Genomic DNA, 22,496 nt, shown 5'->3' on the forward strand with positions numbered 1-22,496 from the left:
GTAATGAACATCTCACAGAGGCTACTCTACCTCTCCGTGTCCACAGAGGCTGAGATACAGAGTACACAGTATGCCCCATCCTCAAGGAGGAAGAACTAGTGTACACAACAATTTCTCTTCCTCACATCCCCCCTCTCAAAATGCCTCAATCTCCAAAAAGGAGAGTGCCTAACCTACAGCAAAATCCTTCCTAATAGAAGATACCCCCAGAAGAATGAATGAGAGACTGTAACATGTAGTAAATCCTCCATTCCAGAGAGGGAAAGAGATGGTAAAACATACACAGTGTGCAATACTCTCTGCACCATACTGTGGATAGGTGGGAACACATACATTTCCAGAGGCTGAGATACTAAAATATACACAGCAGAATCCTTGTCTCATCCCTAGACAAGGAGACACTAACATGCAGTAAAATTCTCCCTCAATCCACAATAATTTGAGAGGGGGGGGAGAGTGTAACACATACATGAGTACGCGCGCACACATCATCAAAACCACCCCAAACCTCACTGGGGAAATAGACTGCAGTACGCACAGAAAAATCCTCCTTTCCCATCGATAGTGTTTCCTTCCCTCATACTCTCCCTGCTTCCAGTAAGGGAGATTTTGGGTAGAAAAAGCTCTGGCTGGAAAGCTCATTTCTCCAGAGCTGGCAGAGACCCAGCGTTTCTCTGATCTGCTGTGCTGTTGCAGCTAAGATCATGATGGCAGCGGGGAGGTGTCTTTCGAAGGAGCTGAAAGTGTAATTATTTTAACAATAGCCTTTAAAATAAAGTGATTAAAAATCAGCAGGTTTCTCCCCTCCCTCTGTGTTCTTTAATGGGGGAGGATATTTTTATTTATAATGGATACTTATTGGTAAGCCTAGTTGTCAAGACAACAGTACTATTACCAGGAGAGGCCTAGCTCCTCCTCTTCCTCCCCCCATCTTCCCTCCCCCTCTTCCTCCCGCCCGCCCCTCCTCTTCTCCCTCCTCCCCAATCACTCTTTGCTTGCTTGTAGTTTCTCTGGTAGCTCTTCGTGCATTTCTTCCCTGCATTTCTTTCACTGACCTGACTGTGGTAACCACTGAAACTTCAACTGCAGGAAGCAGAGGATAACCCTGGTTGGTGTCTGGAGGAATCTCTCGCGGGGGAGTTGGGACCGGATTTCTCCTGCTTGTTTTATTGCTTATGCTATAAGCACAAAACATGGGGAATATAAATTGCAACACTTCATTTTCCTAGATGCTGCATTCTCAGCCTGCAATGTCCATGGCTATGTGAACAATAATAAAGGAGTGGGGGAAGAACAGTGTTGTGATGAAGGCACTGCAGGACAGACCTCTTCTTCCTTGCAAGGGTTATATGTGTGTTTCTCTTCTCCCGCTTTAAGCAGTCTTCATGAGTACTGAGTACTGACTCATGCAGACTTGACTTTACTCATGAAGACCTTCACTTAATATAACTGGATTGGCAAAGTATGATTTTATCACAAGTCTCTCAATATTAGGAAAATGTATCTGTGCTTATCTGAAAATTTCCTCTTTTAAAGTCCCAGATCCAGAAGTCATATGATTACACAAGAATCTCAGCTTTCGTTAAAAAAAAAAGTAAGATTCTAGCCTCGTGGTTGTAGAGAAAAGCTGGAAAACACGATCCCTAAAGGCTCCAAAACCAGAAGCCAAATAAAGAGAACACCACATTTGTTAGTTTAATAATCTAATGATTTTAAGCCAATATCATGATTTCTGGGGGCCTGACTCATAATTTTGAATGCATAGGCTTGGCAAAACTGTTGTTATTGTTTGTTAAGCACTAACACTGTGGTCAGCACTGTACAGAACAGAGAGGAAGTGATCGGCCCTGCCCAAGGAATCTGAATCTATCTAGATATTTAGACTATGCTTATAACAATAATATCAGAGCATTAAATAACTATTATAAAATCTCTGTTTTCTTCTTTGTTTTATTCATAGATTCATAGATTCTAGGACTGGAAGGGACCTTGAGAGGTCATCGAGTCCAGTCCCCTGCCCTCATGGCAGGACCAAATACTGTCTAGACCAGTGGTCCCCAATCTTTTTGTGGCCAGTAGCACATTCATATTTTCACAAGAGTGTGGCGGGTGCCGACACTTACTCACATACAGGGCCGGCTCCAGGCACCAGTGGAGCAAGCACGTGCCTGGGGCAGCACATACTACAGGGCGGCATTCCGTCCATTCTGCAGAGTTGGAGTGGTTTGGGTTTTTTTGTTTTGTTTTTGTGTTTTGGGTTTTTTTGGCGCCAGTTCTGGCCAGTGCAGAGAGAAGCCGGGAGGACAGAGAACACTGGCGCCCGCAGCCTGCAACCCCAGAGTTCTCTGTCCCTAGCAGGCGTGGTGGCGTGGTGCCGTGGCTTCTCTCCCCTGCTGGGCACTAGGCGGGCACAGGCACAGGCACCATGTTGGGGACCACTGGTCTGGACCATCTCGGATAGACATTTATCTAATCTACTCTTAAATATCCCCAGAGATGGAGATTCTACAACCTCCCTAGGCAATTTATTTCAGTGTTTAACCACCCTGACGGTTAGGAACTTTTTCCTAATGTCCAGCCTAAATCTCCCTTGCTGCAGTTTAAGCCCATTGCTTCTTGTTCTATCCTCAGAGGCCAAGGTGAACAAGTTTTCTCCCTCCTCCTTATGACACCCTTTTAGATACCTGAAAACTGCTATCATGTCCCCTCTCAGTCTTCTCTTTTCCAAACTAAACAAATCCAATTCTTTCAGCCTTCCTTCATAGGTCATGTTTTCAAGACCTTTAATCATTCTTGTTGCTCTTCTCTGCACCTTCTCCAATTTCTCCACATCTTTCTTGAACTGCAGTGCCCAGAACTGGACATAATACTTCAGCTGAAGCCTAAACAGCGCAGAGTAAAGCGGAAGAATGACTTCTCGTGTCTTGCTCACAACATACCTGTTAATGCAATCCAGAATCATGTTTGCTTTTTTGCAACAGCATCACACTGTAGACTCATATTTAGCTTGTGGTCCACTATAATCGCTAGATCCCTTTCTGCCGTACTCCTTCCTAGAGAGTCTCTTCCCATTCTGTATGTGTGAAACTGATTGTTTCTCCCTAAGTGGAGTACTTTGCATTCGTCTTTGTTAAACTTCATCCTGTTTACCTCAGACCATTTCTCCAATTTGTCCAGATCATTTTGAATTATGACCCTGTCCTCCAAAGCAGTTGCAATCCCTCCCAGTTTGGTATCATCTACAAACTTAATAAGCCCACTTTGTATGTCAATATCTAAGTCGTTGATGAAGTGGGCCTACCCTGTCCTTGGTCTTCCTCTTAATTCTAGTGTATTGATAAAAAGTCTTCTTGTTTCCCTTTATTCCCATAGCTAGTTTGAGCTCATATTGTGCCTTTGCCTTTCTAATCTTGCCCCTGCATTCCTGTGTTGTTTGCCTATATTCATCCTCTGTAATCTGTCCTAGTTTCCATTTTTATATGACTCCTTTTTATTTTGTAGATCATGCAAGATCTTGTGGTTAAGCCAACGTGGTCTTTTGCCACATTTTCTATCTTTCCTACCCAGTGGAATAGCTTGCTTTTGGGCCCTTTGTAGTGTCCCTTTGAAAAACTGCCAACTCTCCTCAGTTGTTTTTCCCCTCAGTTTTGATTCCCATGGGACCTTACCTATCAGCTCTCTGAGCTTACCAAAATCTGCCTTCCTGAAATCCATTGCTGTACTCCCTTCTACCCTTCCTTAGAATTATGAACTCTATGATTTCATGATCAGTTTCACCCAAGTTGCCTTCCACTTTCAAATTCTCAACGAGTTCCTCCCTATTTGTTAAAATCAAGTCTAGAACAAGTCTAGTACTTTTTCAACCTTCTGAAATAAAAAGTTGCCTGCAGTGCAGTCAAAGAACTTATTGGATGGTCTGTGCCCCGCTGTGTTATTTTTCCAACATATATCTGGATAGTTGAAGTCCCCCATCAGCACCAAAATTTGGGCTTTGGATCATTTTGTTAATTGTTTACCCCATCTGTTTTCTCAGTTTCCTCTTTTTGTCTCTTAGTTGTTTTACTTACGATGTAAAACCTTGAACAGCTAAGAGAGTCATAAAATGTGTGTATTTATTCTGTGTAGTAAAGCACTCACAATACTCTAGGCATGGAACAATAATTATACATACAAATAATAAACTCAAGTGGTTGTAAAAGGACCTCCTAACTCACCAAAAAATGAACTCTCCTCTCTCCCCTTCAGCCCTATTCAATGCTTTGGGGAAAAGCCTGGGAAGCAGATAAGCTTTGCAGTGTTTCCTGAAGATGATTTAGTTGGGGATTGGTCCTGCTTTGAGCAGGGGGTTGGAATAGATGACCCTTTCAATCCTGATATTCTATGATTCTAAAGTCAATAAATCAGGGCTGTTTGGTGCCAAGAGGGAGAAAGTTCCAGAATTGAGGATCTTCCACTGACAAGACAGCCCAACCTGCCCCTTGTTTGAACCAGGGGATTGTAAACTCAAGTGCCTTGGTTGATCACAAGTGTCACAGTATGACAAAAGGAGAGAGAGAAGGTCTTTCCAGTAGTCAGGACCCAAATCCTTTAAAATGTTATGCATCAACACCCACAAAGCTGAGGTTTGCTCAGAAATCAACAGACAGGTAATGAGTGCAGGAGACTGGACTAGATAACCTTTCGAGGTCCCTTCCAGTCCTATGTGTAACCCCTTTGGGGTTTAGAGGGCACGGCCCCTTTAAATCTTTTTCTTGGGGGCAGGGGAGAGTGAAAAAAAAGGAGGGAAACTCCAGGGAGGTCGCTGGAGCTGAGAGGGAGCAACCTGCAGGCCCAAGCAAAGGAAGGAGCAGAGAACCTGCCTGACGCCTGGGAAGGAGAGGGCAGCCGATCGGGGACAGCCCAGGACAGGAGCCAGGAGGAGAACTGTGCCAGGGAGGAATCGCCCAAGAAGGACAGGCCAGAGCTGGACCCAGTATCACGGCTGCCCAGAGCTGCATGGGGGTGTAAGTACTGGGGCTTGTGACTGCATTGGGAACAAGGAAGGAGGCTCCAGCTAGTTAAGTGGGGAGGTGATCGCTCTGTGTGGCTTTGCAGAGAGTGGCAGAAGAGGGCACCAAAGAGGTTTGTTAGGGGAAAGTTCACTGGCTCCGAAGATGACCAGGAGACCTCGCGACTCACCACTAGACTGGAACTTTGCTCAGGACTCCTGAACTCTGTGTGCAGAATGGTGGCTAGCCCTTTAAAGATAGTTGAGCCTACCCCCATCTGTGACTGACCAGCTGATGATGTGACCCAGTCATTAGGTGATAGCCTGAAGATCTCCTGGTCCTCATAAAAGTCAGCAGGAGTGACTACTGATAGTTGCAGGAAGACTCCCGCAGGAGTTCTTGTGTCATGAAAGAGAACCTACTTCATATGTGACTCCAAGGCAGATGGCATGTGGAGTGTAACCCTGTAGGGAGTAGATGGGGTTCTGGGGAAGGCCCCAGATCAGGAGGAAAGGACATGAATGATATTTTAAATTGTGTTAAACAATTTTATTTTGAAGAAATAAAACTGAAGCTCTGAAGGAAAAAAAGTGAAGTCCTGTGGCAGGAGAATGTTCTCTGGTGCATGGGCTTATGAGTTAGCCCACTGGTTTGCAAGACACATCAGGGCCACCCAGAGGAGTCAGAGGGTCTGAGGCAAAGCAATTTTGGGGGCCCCTTCCATAACAAAAATTGCAATACTTTATTCTCATGGGGGCCCCTGTGGGGCCCGGGCAAATTGCCCCAATTGCTCCCCGCCAGGGGCGGCCCTGGGAAAAATAAACCTTCCGCATCTCGGCACAAACCCAGTTTTGAGAAAACTTCTTTACAAGGTATCGCTGGTTCTGAGCATCAGCTAGTGCTAAAAGGCACTAAAGCTCATTAAAAGGGTTGGACAAATATTTTCCGTCAAAACTTTTTTTGGATCGAAAACTAGGGGTTTTTAAAAAGCAGAAAAAAATCACAGACAATGTCTGCTTTCCTTCAAAATTTGTTGTGGTTTTTTTAAATTGAAAAGCTGAAATTAGTCTGCCAAAACCTGAATATGGTTTGGGGTTTCGGAAGTGTGTGGCCAAATATTTGCTGCTTGCTGTGTTTGATAGTTTAAAGAAACACTAAAAAATTCTGCTTAAAAAAATCCAAAACTTTTGAACCACCTCAGCTTGTGACCAAACACCTGAGGCCATCCAGTCAGAGATTTTTCCAGGTTTCTGATACTCTGCTGGCTTCCTTGACTCATATCTGTCTCCATAACTTTGGGTTCATTTAGGTTAGAACATAAGAACAGCCACACTGGGTCAAACCAAAGGTCCATCCAGCCCAGTATCCTGTCTACCGACAATGGCCAATGCCAAGTGCCCCAGAGGAAGTGAACCTAACAGGTAATGATCATGTGATCTCTCCCCTGCCATCCATCTCCACTCTCTGAGAAACAGAAGCTAGGGACATCATTCGTTACCCATCCTGGCTAATAGCCATTAATGGACTTAACCTCCATGCATTTATCTGTTTCCTACTGACTGGCTCCATGGGGTCCCTCACAAACTGGAGATTGCTACTGTGGGTTTGTCTTTAGTATAGTTTATGTACATACTCCACGAATTGAGCATTTGAGCTTGTTCCAGAATCTGGGATGAGCCTATGTTGTGAAAACTGAAATGCAGAAAATAGCACATGCATGTGAATGGACACAGGGTGCTAAAATTAAATTAACCCAGGGGTTCTCAAACTGGGGGTCGGGACCCCTCAGGGGGTCACAAGGTTATTACTGGGGGTCGTGAGCTGTCAGCCTCCACCTCAAACCCCGCTTTGCCTCCAGCATTTATAACCCCTCAGAGTCTCTGACCCATCCTGTTCCTTGCCCCTTCACCACCACCACCCTGGGACCCCACCCCTGCTCCCTGTCCCCTGACTGCCCCGACCCCCCACTGAGCCCTGACAGACCCCAGAACGCCCATGATCCAACCCCCTCATTCCCTGTTCCCTGACCACCCCCCCAACCTCTGCCCCCTTCCTGTGCCCTGACTGTCCCCGGGACTTCCTGCCCCTTAGCCAACTCCCCTGTCCCCTTACCCCCGGTGCTCCGCTCACCTGGAGCCTCAGCGCGTCATATCCAGCAGTGTCCCTGTGCAGCGTGGCTCCAGCAGGGCTCCTGAGCTCCGCCTCGCTCAGAGCCACGTGGAAAGGGGGCAGGGCTGGATGCTCAAGTGCCCCGCCGGAGCCACAGTGCACTGCTGTTCAGGGACGCTGCTGGATCCGCTGAGGCTCCGGGTGAGGGGCGGAGGGGGGTCGGGCTGGGGCAGGAGCCTTGCCCGTTCTCTTGGGGGTCCATGGGGAGCCTGGGGCAAATTGCCCCACTTGCCCCCCCCGGGTGGTACTGAGATACATACAGAACATGTTGCAATGATCCAACTTATAGGTGACAAAGGTATGGATACCCAGGATGAGGTCCACATGTCAAATAAATGGTCACAACCTGTTTTACCAAGTGCAAATGATAAAAACATATGTAGCAACCGTGGCAATGTGGGGGTCCAGCAACAACTGGAGATCCAAGGCTTCCAGTATGTGGACTTCAGTAGCAAACAGTATACATACTACATTAATTGAAGGATCTTGATTCAGGGTCCACCATTATTTTCTGTTGTTTACCTCAGTCAATTATCACAATCGTACCTGCACTGAGCATCAGTCAGCTAGCCCTCATTAAGGCCTACACTATATTCAGCTTGAGTATGTTGTTCAATTGTATTGCCAGGGTTGGCTACTGAAGCATTGCACCCCAGATCTCCCTATTAACACTCTTAACAACCTCATGTGCATATTGAACAGAAGGGTGCCAGCCAGAAGAACAGCATGAAACTGTGCATGAGAGCAGGGGCGGCTCCAGGCACCAGCGCAGCAAGCACGTGCCTGGGGCGGCAAGCCACTGGGGTCGGGCTGCTGGTCACTGTGAGGGCGGCAGCCAGGCAGCCTTTGGCAGCATTTCTGCAGGAGGTCCACCAGTCCCACGGTTTCGGCGGCAATTCGGCGGTGGGTACACCGAAGGCATGGGACTGGCAGATCACCTGCAGAACCACCGCCGAATCCGCATGAGCAGTGGACCTCCCGCAAAGAAACGCCACCGAAGGCTGCCTGACTGCCGTGCTTGGGGCAGCAAAAAACATAGAACTGCCCCTGCATGAAAGAGCTCTTGGGATAGATGAACAATTGCCCAACAGTAGTCTCTGAAATCTCTCAGACAGAATGGAACACAGCCACTCAAGCAATTCTCTCCAAATATGCCAGGGTCCAGTGACATATTAACAACACTTAATGGTCAATGGTAGCAAAGACAATAAAAGAATCAATATGGACATCTGAATTTCCAGAAGGAGGCAATTTTGTCTCCATATCCTGGAGCTGGCAACAGCTGGTGTGTGTAAGGGTAGTGTATTAGTATGTGTGTTTTTGGCATTTTGGGGCATTGCTCAAAGAGGACAGAGTTAAGGTTACATTGCAGGGTTAGGATGTATCTTTACTTTTCATTTCTAAGTTTTCAGAGATTTTCGTATAGCTGAACTCTGGAGGAGGCATCAGTGGGCAATCTTAATTCTGCATCAAAGAAGTTTTGGGGCATTTAATTTCACTGTTTTTTTTAAAAATAATTTCTTAGCATCCCACAACCCAATGTACCACAACCCAATTCTCTGCCTCCCCTGCCTCTGGCTCCTTGACAATGGTAATCCTGGCCACAGAATGCACTAGCTGCATGCTAATCCCTTCACAGTGACATGACTGTTCTCAGTTCCCCATCCTGGTCTCATTACTGTGGGGGGTAATTTTTGAAGGGATGCAGAAATGGAAGGGGGGTATGGATGTGGGGCAGAGCTGATGCTCCGAGTGCATCTCCCACTGCAAAGATCTGACCACCTCCTTTCCCGCCCCACTCTTCTGCACTACTCTGACCTTCCCTTTCCTTCTACAAGCAGCAAGAGGAGAAAAGGTGAGCTCCCAAATTAAAAAGGTCCCTCGCAGAATAATCGCTTATTCATTGAGGGATAGAAGAAAATCTTTTGGAAATTTAGTTCTTGTCATGTACACCTTGTCCATGGTAAGTTGCAGGGCTGTTACTAGCAGGTCAAGCTTCTGTGCAGATATCTCAGATAGATATACACCAGATGTGTTCATTATAAGATCTTTCAATGTGTTTCAGGTATGGCTGAGGATAACTTAAATAAGCTATCAGGTTTCAGAGTGGTAGTCATGTTAGTCTGTATCAGCAAAAAGAATGAGGAGTACCAGCAACGGAAACAACCCCATCACTTACATCGCTTCCAGAGGGACCAAGCCCAAGTCCACAGTCTAAGGAAGAACTGGTGTATCCAGCTTCAAGGGAACAGTTCCAGACTGAGCAGGAAGCAGATGACAGCCTTCAGAAAGCTTGGGTGGCGACACGGAGCACCCCACCACCTCTCAGCTCTTCTAATCAATCCCAGTTTGTTATAGAACAAGGACTTTTATACAAGGAGACTCTTTCTGGTGGACACCAGGAAGACTGGCATCCACAAAAACAGTTGGTGGTTCCAACTAAGTACCGGGAAAAGCTCTTAATCTTAGCCCATGATCATCCCAGTGGCCATGCTGGGGTGAACAGAACCAAGGACCGGTTGGGGAAGTCCTTCCACTGGGAGAGGATGGGCAAGGATGTTGCCAACTGTGTCCGGTCTTGTGAGGTATGCCAAAGAGTGGGAAAACCCCAAGACCAGGTCAGGGCCTCTCTCCAGCCACTCCCCATAATTGAGGTCCCATTTCAGCGAGTAGCTGTGGATATTCTGGGTCCTTTCCCAAAAAAGACACCCAGAGGAAAGCAGTACATACTGACTTTCGTGGACTTTGCTACCCGATGGCTGGAAGCAGTAGCTCTAGGCAACACCAGGGCTAAAGTTGTGTGCCAGGCCCTAACAGACATTTTTGCCAGGGTAGGTTGGCCCTCTGACATCCTTACAGATTCAGGATCTAATTTCCTGGCAGGGACCATGAAAGAACTGTGGGAAACTCATGGAGTTAACCACTTGGTTGCCACCCCGTACCACCATCAAACCAATGGCCTGGTCGAAAGGTTTAATGGAACTTTGGGGGCCATGATACGTAAATTCGTCAACAAACACTCCAATAATTGGGACCTAGTGTTGCAGCAGTTGCTTTTTGCCTACAGGGCTGTACCACATCCCAGTTTAGGGTTTTCACCATTTGAACTTGTGTATGGCCATGAGGTTAAGGGGCCATTACAGTTGGTGAAGCAGCAATGGGAGGGGTTTACGCCTTCTCCAGGAACTAACATTCTGGACTTTGTAAGCAACCTACAAAACACCCTCCGACACTCTTTAGCCCTTGCTAAAGAGAACCTAAAGGATGCTCAGGAAGAGCAAAAGACCTGGTATGACAAACATACCAGAGAACTTTCCTTCAAGGTAGGAGACCAGGTTATGGTCTTGAAGGCGCAACAGGCCCATAAGATGGAAGCATCATGGGAAGGGCCATTCACGGTCCAAGAGCGCCTGGGAGCTGTTAACTACCTCATAGCATTTCCCAATTCTTCTCTAAAACCCAGAGTGTACCATGTTAATTCTCTCAAGCCTTTCTATTCCAGAGACTTACAGGTTTGTCAGTTTACAGTCCAGGGAGATGATGCTGAGTGGCCTGAAGGTGTCTACTACGAAGAAAAAAAAGACGGTGGCGTGGAAGAGGTGAACCTCTCCACAACCCTGGAACATCTGCAGCGGCAACAAATCAAGGAGCTGTGCACTAGCCTCGCCCCATTGTTCTCAGCCACCCCAGGACGGACTGAACGGGCATACCACTCCATTGACACAGGTAATGCTCACCCAATTAGAACCCCACCCTACCGGGTGTCTCCTCACGCCCAAGCTGCTATAGAACGGGAGATCCAGAACATGCTACAGATTTGTATAATACGCTCATCTACCAATGCATAGGCATCACCAGTGGTTCTGGTACCCAAGCCAGATGGGGAAATACGCTTTTGGGTGGACTACCGTAAGCTAAATGCGGTAACTCGTCCGGACAACTATCCAATGCCACACACTGATGAGCTATTGGAGAAGTTGGGACGTGCCCAGTTCATCTCTACAATAGACTTAACCAAGGGGTACTGGGAAGTACCGCTAGATGAACCTGCCAAAGAGAGGTCAGCATTCATCATCCATGCAGGGGTGTACGAATTTAATGTCCTTCCTTTCGGGCTGCGAAATGCACCCGCCACCTTCCAGAGGCTGGTAGATGGTCTACTAGCAGGACTGGGCGAATATGCAGTTGCCTACCTCGATGATGTGGCCATTTTTTCTGACTCCTGGCCCGAACACCTAGAACACCTGGAAAAGGTCTTTGAGCGAATCAGACAGGCAGGACTAACTGTTAAGGCCAAAAAGTGTCAAATAGGCCAAAACAGAGTAACTTACCTGGGACACCAGGTGGGTCGAGGAACCATAAACCTCCTACAGGCCAAGGTGGATGCTATCCAAAAGTGGCCTGTCCCAAAGTCAAAGAAACAGGTTCAATCCTTCTTAGGCTTGGCCGGGTACTACAGGCAATTTGTACCACACTACAGCCAAATCGCTGCCCCACTGACCGACCTGACCAAAAAGACCCAGCCAAATGCAGTTAAGTGGACTAATGAGTGTCAAAAGGCCTTTACCCAACTTAAGGCGACGCTCATGTCTGACCCTGTGCTCAGGGCCCCGGACTTTGACAAGCCATTCCTAGTCATCACAGATGCATCTGAGCGTGATATAGGAGCAGTTCTCATGCAGGAAGCAACGGATCACAACTTCCATCCTGTCGTGTTTCTCAGCAAGAAACTGTCTGAGAGGGAAAGTCACTGGTCAGTCAGTGAAAAGGAATGTTATGCCATTGTGTACGCCCTGGAAAAGCTACGCCCATATGTTTGGGGACGGCGGTTCCAGCTACAAACTGACCATGCTGCGCTAAAGTGGCTTCATACTGCCAAGGGGAACAACAAGAAACTTCTTCGTTGGAGTTTAGCTCTCCAAGATTTTGATTTTGAAATTCAGCACATTTCAGGAGCTTCTAACAAAGTAGCTGATGCACTCTCCCGTGAGAGTTTCCCAGAATCCAGTAGTTAAAAAGTGTTCTTAAAATGTAGAAGTCTGTTAGTTATATACTTATTGGTATATGTAAAGGTGCATGTGTTGTATTAATCTGTTTATTTTAAAGTTCTAGGAGGAAATCGCTGCCAGTGAGGTTCCTCACTGTCTGCAATTTGGGGGGCGTGTCATAAACAGATAGCTAAGGGTTAATGTCTCTTTCACCTGGAAAGGGGTAATAAACAACACCTGACCAGAAGACCAATCAGGAAACAAGACTTTTTCAAATCTGGGTGGAGGGAAGTTTTGGGTGTGAGTCCTTTGTTCTTGGTCTGTTCTCTTTCTGGGCTCTGAGAGTGACCACAGGAATCTCCAGGCTTTCTAATCTTCTGTTTCCAAGTTGTAAGTACAAGGATTGTAAGACAATAGGTTTATATATTTTTTTTGTATTTACATGTGTGTAGTTGCTGGAATGTGTTAAATTGTATTCTTTTTGGATAAGGCTGTTTATTCATTTTTTTCCTTTAAGCAATTGACCCTGTATATTGTCACCTTGATACAGAGACCAATTTTATGCCCTTTTTCTTTCTTTTTATATAAAGCTTTCTTTTTAAGACCTGTTTGAGTGTTTTTCACTGGTTAAGGCTAAGAAATGAAGGGAGGGGGAAAATCTCTTTGTGTTAGATTTACTAAGCCTGACTTTGCATACCCTCTGGGTGAGGGGGGAGAGAGATTTGATCTCTCGGTACTTGTGTTTCAAAGACTTGAAGCAGGGAGGGTGGAATCCCTTTGTTTAGATTCACGGAGCTTGAATCTGTATATCTCTCCAGGAACCCAGGGAGGGAACACCTAGAGGGGAAGAGGGAGAAGGGAAGTGGGTTATTTCCCTTTGTGGTGAGACTCAAAGAATCTGGGTCTTGGGGTCCCCTGGGAAGGTTTGGGGGGACCAGAGGGTATCAGGCCCTAAAATTCCTGATTGGTGGCAGTGCTATCAGATCTAAGGTGGTAATTAAGCTTTGGAGGTCTCATGCTAGCTTCTCATGTTCTGAACTCTAAGGTTCAGATCTGAGTAGGAGAGTTATGACACTCACCCTCACAGATCTTGGGAGACAGCCCAGTCCTCACTTACAGACAGCCCCCAACCTGAAGCAAATACTCACCAGCAACCACACACCACACAACATAAACACTAACCCAGGAACCAATCCTTGCAACAAAGCCTGTTGCCAACCCTGTACACATATCTATTCAAGGGACACCATCATAGGACCTAATCACATCAGCCATACCATCAGAGGCTCACTTCTAATCAATGTGATATATGCCATCATGTACAAGCAATGCCCCTCTGCCATGTACATTGGCCAAACTGGACAGTCTCTATGCAAAAAAATAAATGGGCACAAATCAGACATCAAGCATTATAACATTCAAGAACCAGTCGGAGAACACTTCAACCTCCCTGGTCACTCAATTACAGACCTAAAAGTCACAATTCTTCAACAAAAAAACTTCAAAAATAGATTCCAATGAGAAACTGCAGAACTGGAATTAATTTGCAAACTGAACAACATTAAATTAGGCTTGAATAGAGACTGGGAGTGGATGGGTCATTACACAAAGTAAAAACTATTTCCCCAAGCTAATTTTCCCCCTACTGTTACTCACACCTTCTTGTCAACTGTTTGAAATGGGCCATCCTGATTATCACTACAAAAGTTTTTTTCTCCTGCTAATAGCCCACCTTAATTGATTAGTCTTGTTAGAGTTGGTATGGCAACACCCATTTTTCATGTTCTCTGTGTATACATATATTTTCCTACCGTATTTTCCACTGCATGTATCTGATGAAGTGGGCTTTAGCCCACGAAAGCTTATGCCCAAACAAATTTGTTAGTCTCTTTGTTAGTGCCACAAGTACTCCTCGTTTATTTTAAATAAGGTATGTTATACCCAATGCCACCTAGTGGCTGAACATTATAATAAAGTTTAGCATTCTATTACCTCTCCTCCTTTAAGTTCAACTTTCCTAACATTTACAAAATGTACAATATCATGGTGTCTTTGAAGTATCAGTCTGTTAAGTGTGTCTGAATCATACTGTTTTTTTAATTACTTGACCCCAAACTTGGTCATCTGGCTGTTAATTAATTGCAACAATTGGCTGTGGTTGGTTTGGAATTTTTTAGTCTGCAGCTGCCATCTGTAGAATTTGCTCAGTTGACTGTTTTTTCTGAGGAAGAAATCGTAAATGTCAACGGTTTCTGTTGAAGTCTCCATTGTCAGTCTCAATCACATATGACCTAGGTGATGAATTATTTGTCTTTATGACAGCTGAAGTTGTCTATCCTTTTTCTCCATCCAGTTTGACATGAATACAGTCATCAGGTCATAGACCTGGCAGTTCTCTAATTGAGTCTCACCATTAGTAAACATGTCCATAAGCTTTTTTTGCCGTTTTATCTGATTTGGCTACTCTCTTCATGTCTGGCCACTTTAGAGAGAGATTCTTTTCCAAAGTTGGAATGGTCGTTCTGAGTTGTCTTCCCATCAGGAGTTGTGCTGGACTATATTCCGTAGCAGGTATCTGTGTTAATCTGTAACTCAGAAGAGCAAGAAATGGATCTTCCTGCTGCAGGATTTTCTTGGCTATCTGAATAGCTGTCTCAGCCTCTCCATTTGCTTGTGGGTAATGTAAGCTGCTACAAAATCGTATTTCATTCATAATGAATTAAATTCTGCTGCAGTGAATTGTGATCCATTATCCATCACTTGTCGTTTTGGAATATCAAAGTAAGCAAAAGTGCACTTCAGTTTCCCGAGAACACTGTGACATGTTACAATATGCAACAAGTATATTATTTCTATACATCTGGAAAAACAGTCCACTATGACCAGGTAATGATATCCTTTATATTCATATAAATCTGCAGCTAGTCTCCTCCAAGGTCTGTTTGGTAGAGAGATATGTTATTCAAGGTTATTTGTATTGTGTTGCTCTACTAGTTCTACAATGTTCACAAACAAAAACTTTATGTCCTTGCTGATGCCTAACCACCAGACTGACTGGTTGACCCATTCACAACATTTAGTTAGTTTAGGATGTCTCTTCTTATTTTGTAAAAGCAGCAAAGAGTCCTGTGGCACCTTATAGACTAACGGACGTATTGGAGCATGAGCGTTTGTGCATGAATACCCACTTCGTCGGATGGATGCTCCAATACGTCCGTTAGTCTATAAGGTGCCACAGGACTCTTTGCTGCTTTTACAAATCCAGACTAACACGGCTAACATGGCTACCCCTCTGATACTCCTCTTATTTTGTTTGGAATTACAATGCAATCACCTGTAATCATGAGTCCATTTGCCTCACTTAATTGTCCATGTACTGCAAAGGAGTTTTTTTATCACTTCCCTATTATCCTTTAGATCTTGGACCAGCCAACTCTAATGTAACTTAGAACTTCTTTAAGTTGTGTGTCAGTTAATATTGCTCTTTGCGTCTGACGAAGTGGGTATTCACCCACGAAAGCTTATGCTCCAATACATCTGTTAGTCTTTAAGGTGCCACAGGACTCGTTGCTTTTTACAGATCCAGACGCACGGCGACTCCTCTGATACTTGACTCAAATCCATGTTGTTTCAACAATACATCACCTAAGCCATAACTACTTGCATGCACACTGACCATTGTGGGTCTGTTCACATCCTAGTAGTTAAGAACTTGCGCTGTTGAGATAATTTCTGTTAGCTTTTTGAAGGCAAATTTCTTGATTTGGCCCCATAACCAAGATGTGTTGGACTTTAACAGTTCATTCAGTGGTTTTGTCACTGAGGAAAGGTCTTTTAGGTCCCTTCTGAGATGACTGTGACATCAGCTCCTAAGTCAGTTTTAAAGTCAATCATCTTTCTATGAATATTCAGTTTCACTCTCCAGGCAGGTTCTGTGTCATCACATGTAATGTCACATGTGATGTCATCACATAGATACCACAAATAATGTCTCTTTCTTGTATTCATATTTAGCGCTCTCACTGCCTTAGTGAGGCAAACAGCTGCAAAATGTCCATATTTTGTGCCTTTATTATGTATTGCACCTTTAGCTGGACACACAACTTGAGCTATACAATTTTCCACATCTTGTACATTTATTCTGAAAGGCTTTGTAGTTTGCCTGAAATTTCCTCATAGCCTCAGGGCTTTTAAGATAAAGACTTTTAACGTTAATGTGTCTGTGTATGGCTTAGGGTTAGTTTACCTGAAGCTAATCTAATTTTAGGTTTTTAAAGCTGCTTCTGCCTTTTGTTCTGCTCTTTGATTAGTTTAAACTGTTCTGCTAGTTGTATCGCTGTGTTTAGGATTAAGTCTGGTCTTAATTGTAGATGCTGTGAAAGATTTTTATCTGTTAACCCGCTTCTCTCTGATATTGTCTTGTTAACCAGCCTCTCTCTGATATTGTCGTGTTTTGCAGCCCCAAAATCACAGTTTTCAGACAATGCATGCAGAGTTCTTATTTAACATTCAGCATTTCTCTTGGTTCTTGAATTCACTGGTGAAAACATGCTCTTGTCATAAATCACATTTCTCTGAGGTATAAAGTGTGCCTCAAACTCCTTCAAAAGCATCATTGTGACTGTCTTCAGTAAGGTAAACAATTTAAAGATATGCTCTGCTTGATTCCCAATAGCATAAATTAAAGAGGATACCTGTATATCTTCAGTTTCCTTAAGAAGTTTTGTAGCAATTTGAAATCTTGCGAAATACTGCTTCCAGTCTGTCCCCTGTGAGGGTTTGTCAAAGCTTTACATTCTCTGAGGCATTGAAGAGTGGCATCTTGATGAGATCCTGCAATCTTTGTTGCTTTATGCCTTCTGTTTGCAACCTGTGTTGCTCTTTTCCTTTTGTTTCTGTTCTCCTCTGGCATTGGTTTGTTCCTGACACCGTGTCGTGTCAGAAGTCACTGTAGGCTGCAGGGCTGTTACCAGCAGGTCAGGGTTCTGTAGCAGATAAGGACTGGCCACAGAACTTCCTTCTCAGACAGATACATACCATATGTGTTCAGTATAAGATCCTTTAATGTGCTGGCACGTATGGCTGAGGTTAGCTTAAACAAGGTATAGTAACTCCTCACTTAAAGTCGTCCTGCTTAATGTTGTTTCATTTTTACATTGCTGATCAGTTATGGAACATACTCATTTAAAGTTGTGCAATGCTCCACTCTTATGCTGTTTGGCTGCCTGCTTTCTCCACAGGGTTCAGCCCCCTGCCCCTGGTGCTTGCAGAGTAGGGGAAGATGCCCTAGACACTAACCCCCCTATTTACATTAATTCTTATGGGGAAATTGGATTCACTTAACATCATTTCATTTAAAGTTGCATTTTTCAGGAACATAACTACAACGTTAAGTGGAAGAGTTACTATATGTTACACACAGTACTATCTAGTGGCTGAATAGTATAATACAGTTTAGCATCCATTACAGTTGTAATGTAAGCTCTAGTCACCAAACTAGGGTTTCAAAAATATATTATTAATTATTATTATTATTATTATTTATTTGTATTATAGTAATGCCTAGTCATGGATCAGAACCCCATTGTGCTAGGTGCTGTGCAAACACAGAACAAAAAAGATGGATTCTGCCCCAAAAGTTTTACAATTTATATATAAGACAAGCGACAAAAGATGGATACAGACAGATGGCGGAGTACAAGGAAACAATCAGACAGTATTGGTCAGCATGACAGGCTGTAGCCACAGCACACCAGCAGCCTAGTCCTTGTCATGTTTTTGCATGCATCACAGCCAGCAGGAGTTTTAAGAAGGGATTTGAAGGTGAACAATGATGTGGCTTTACAGTTGTTTATGGGGAGCTCCTCTCAAGTGTGAGGAGCAACATGAGAGAAAGCACAAAGATGCTTGTTTGAAAATTTAACAAATGGGTAATGGAGGATGGCATCATGGACCAATTGGAGATGTGAGTTAATATTTTGACAGTGCATGAGAGATGATAGGTAATTTGGGGACAGGTTGTGAAGGGTGTTGAAAGTGAAGACAAGTGGTTTATGTTTAATGCACCAGAGAAAGAGAAGCCGGTGGAGGGATGAAAGACAGGGTTAAGGCAATGGGCTAGGAAACATACAAACATAGGAACAGCCATACTGAATCAGACAATGGTCCATGTATCCTGTCTTCCAACAGTGGCTGGTGCCAGATGTTTCAGAGGGAATAAACAGAATGGGGCAATTGTCCAGTGATCCATCTCCTGTCGTCCAGTCCAAGCTTCTGGTAGTCAGAGGTTTAAAAACACCCAGAGCATGGCGTTGCATCCTTGACCATCTTGGCTAATAGCCATTGATAGACCTATCCTCCATGAACTTATCTAATTCCTTTTTTGAATCCAGTTATACTTTTGGCTTTCACAACATCCTATGGCAATAAGTCCCGCAGGTTGACCATGCATTGTGTGAATAAGTACTTCCTTAGAACTTCACGCAGTATTCCAGGTATGGGCATACCATGGATTTATATAACGGCATAATGATAGTTTCTGTCTCATTATCTATCCCTTCCCTAATGTTAGCTTTTTTTTACCGCTGCTGCACATTGAGCAGATACTTTCAGAGAACTATCCACAATGAATCCAAGATCTTTTTCTTGAGTGGGACAACCTAATTTAAACTCTATCATTTTGTGTGTGTCATTGGGATTATGTTTTCCAATGTGCATTACTTTGCAATTATCAACACTGAATTTCATCTGCCATTTTGTTGCCTATCACCCAGTTTAGTGAGATTCCTTTGTAACGCTTTGCATTTAGCTTTGGACTTAATTATCTTCAGCCTGCAAACTTTGCCACCTCACTGTTTACCCCCTTTTCCAGATCATTTATCAATATGTTGAACAGCACAGGTCCCAGTACAGCTCTTTGGGGACCCTGCTATTTACTACTTTCCATTGTGAAAACTGACCATTTATTCCTCCCCTTTGTTTCCTGTCTTTTAACCAGTTACTGATCCATGAAAGGACCTTTCCCTCTTATCCCATGACTGCTTACTTTGCTTAAGAGCCCTTAGTGTGGGGCCTTGTCAAAGGCTTTCTGAAAATCCAAGTACACTATATAAACTGGATCGCCCGTGTCCACATTCTTGTTGACACCCTCAAAGAATTCTAACAGATAATGAGGCATGATTTCACTTTACAAAAGCTGTGCTGATTCTTCCCCAACATACTGGGTTCATCTGTGTTTCTGATAACTCTGTTCTTCTGTAGTTGCAACAAATTTGCCTGTACTGAAGTTAGGTTCATTGGCCTGTAATTGTCAGGATCTCTCCTGGAGCCTTTTTAACAATCAGTATTATATTAGCTATCCTCCAGTCATCTGGTACAGAGGCTGATTTAAGAGATAGGTTACAAACCAAAGTTGTAATTCTGCAATTTCATATTAGAGTTCCTTCAGAACTCCTGGGTACATACTGTCTGGTCCTGGTGATTTATTACTATTTAATTTATCAATTTGTTAAAAAACCTCCTCTATTGACGCCTCAGTCTGGGACAGTTCCTCAGATTTGTCTCCTAAAACGAATGACTCAGGTGTGGGATCTCCTTAATATCCTCTGCAATGAAGATCTATGCAAATAATTCATTTAGCTTCTCTGCAACAGCTTTGTCTTCCTTGAATGCCCCATTAACACCTTGATTGTCCAGTGGCCACACTGATGTTTGGCAGTCTTCCTGCTTCTTAAATAGTTAAAAAGATATTTGGCTGTCATGTTGTGTGTCTTTGGTATTTGCTCTTCAAATTCTTTTTTGGCCTGCCTGATTATACTTTTATACTTCCCTTGCCAGAGTTTATGCTCCTTTCTATTTTCCTCATTAGGATTTGACTTCCAATTTTTAAAGGCTCCCTTTTTGCCTCTTACCATCCCTTTTACTTTGTTGCAGTACTGGACTTACCATGGCACCGGGCTCACTCTCCAAAGGGGCACTGGCCCAGCCCGCTTTTCTCTGCCTCCTGCCCACCGCTCTCTCCTGTGGGAGCAGCGGGCAGAAGCTTGGTCCTGCCAGCTCCTGCTGCAGCAGGGAAGGCTCCGCCAGCAGCCAAGCGCCTCCCCCGCCTCTTCCCCTGAGTGTGCCGAGTTCCTGCCACTCCCCCTCCCAGCACTTCCCCTGCCGCCGAATAGGTGTTTGCCTGCGTGAGGGAGGGGGAGGAATGGAGCCGCAGTGCGCTCGCCGCTTGGGGGAGGAGGTGAAGAGGTGGGGGCGGGGCCTTGGGGAACGGGGTGGAATCAGGGCATAGCCCCTCCAGCCCCCTGCCATGAGCCACTTAGGCAGGGGGCTTGGAGCACTCCCATGACTCCAGCCCACACCCCCAGCCCTCTGCCCTGACTCCTGCACCCCCCCCACACCTACATGACCCCAGCCCTGACTCCTGCACCCCCACACATACCCAGCACCCCACACCTCATACCTTGACTCCTGCACCCCCCTCACACACACTCAGCCCCCAGCCCTGACTTCTGCACCCCCCACAATATCCAGCCCCCCCATGCCCTGACTCCTGCACCCCCCCATTCCCACCTGCACCCGTCACACCAAATGGGAGCTGCCCCAGGTAAGGGCTCCACACCCCAGCCTATTGCCCCAACCCTGAGCCCCCTCCCTCACCCTAACTCCTGGCCAGACGCTGCACCCCAACCTGCTCCTGTACCCTAACTCCCTCCCAGACCTTGCACCCCCAGCCCTGTGCTCAGTGCACCTTCACCCTCAGCTCAGAGGAGAGAGAGACAAAGAGAATGGGCTAGAACCAGTGAGAAGGTACGTACCCACTCTATGTGGGCAGGGGAAGGGGGGGATCCTGTTTACCCCCTCCCCAGCCCTGCAGTGCTTCCAGTTTACCCCTGGCCCTTCCCTTGCTCCAGGGACCAACCATAGCTCGTACCCCACTGTGCTTTTGTCCCCGGCCCCTGCCTTGCTCCAGTCACCCCAATCTACTCCACATGCCCCACTGTGTCCATCTCACCCTTGGCCCCAGCCTCACTCCAGCTGGGGACCAATCCTTCCCGCTCCTCATGCCCCACTGTGCTCTTGCCCCTGGCCCCTGCTTCACTCCAGCTAGGGAACAATCCTTCCCCCCCACCATGTCCCGCTGTCCGGGTTGATAAAAATCAATTTTTAAAAAAAAAAAATCAAAAAATCGGATTTTTTAAATTTAAATTGGATTTTTGAGGAAAAAATCTATCTAAATATAGTTTTAATTAAGATACATTATATCTCATCATGGAATAGGGATTATAAATTCTAATGCTATACTATGAGACAATATATTCATGTAACGTTTAAGAAAAGGTTTGTAAATGAGTTCTAATAGTTCATGTTAGGGACCCAATTTTATGGAGTTCCAGGGGCTTCTGTATAGATTATTTAGGTTAATCTTTCTATCTACCCAATGGGACTCAGTGCTCAGTCTAGAAGATATCATCAGAGATGCTTAGTTTTGCAGTTCTCAAACTGTGGATTTGTGTCTCCAGAGGTAACATGCTTGTTAATGGCAAAAATGTTTTTAAACAAACAAACAAACAAACAAACAAATAAATAATATACAGAGGTGAGAAATAACACACCTCAACTCTATTGTCCCTCTGCAAATTTGTGTACACAGAGTCAATCCGTTAACCCTCTTTAAAAGTTAAAAGTTGCAAAAACTTCAGTGAATAGAAGATTGTTGGGGTTGGAATAGATCTGGACAAGAATAGAAGTTTGGAAATAAATATGAGAAGCGAGGGACTTATGCTTTTTTGTTAAAATACTGTTTGCCGTGGAAGAAAAAAATCCAGAATACTTAACGTTGTTGTTTTAATTAAATAAAACAATTTTAATGTCTGTCTGGTGATGTTCTCCTTCTAATACAGCCTGGCAAGAAAATCCTTCAAATATTAACGATTAGCCTCTGTTGAATTGCAGATAGTTCACCTCCCAAGGACTTCATAAATATCTGCTTCAATTACCTTTGATAAATGAGATAACCAAACAATCATTCATTTTCTGATATAGCTATAAAACTAATCTGAAAAGTTTTCAGAATAAATCACTCTTTAAAAATGTATCGTGTGTACCTTCTAAAAATGAAGAATATGTATTGAGGCTATAACAACCAAGAAGAATGCACTTTTACGTAGAAATGCACTTTTACGTAGAAAAACATGATTAAATCGAGTCTTCCTGACTAGTGATTTAAATCAAATCCACCCCGCCCGCTGTGCTCTTGCCCCTGGCCCCTTCATTTCCCAGGGGGAGCCACAAATGTTTGGTGCCAGGCCCACAAAAAGTTAATCCGGCCCTGCTTTGTTGTTTAGCCATGTTG

Source organism: Gopherus flavomarginatus, chromosome 1, assembly GCF_025201925.1.
Source record: "Gopherus flavomarginatus isolate rGopFla2 chromosome 1, rGopFla2.mat.asm, whole genome shotgun sequence".
Lineage (NCBI taxonomy): Eukaryota > Metazoa > Chordata > Testudines > Testudinidae > Gopherus > Gopherus flavomarginatus.